Genomic DNA, 203 nt, shown 5'->3' on the forward strand with positions numbered 1-203 from the left:
AACTGCAACCTTCTCCGGATATAACATGTCCGAGGAATCCTACTTCCTTCAACCAAAACTCACATTTGCTGAATTTGGCGTATAACTGATGTTCCCTTAGTTCTCCAAAACCAAACGCAAATGTTCCTTATGCTCTCTTCATTCTTTGAATAAACCAAAATATCATCAATGAACACTACGACGAACTTATCCAAAAACTCCAT

This window comes from Triticum urartu, chromosome 3 (assembly GCF_003073215.2).
Source record: "Triticum urartu cultivar G1812 chromosome 3, Tu2.1, whole genome shotgun sequence".
Classification (NCBI taxonomy): Eukaryota; Viridiplantae; Streptophyta; class Magnoliopsida; order Poales; family Poaceae; genus Triticum; species Triticum urartu.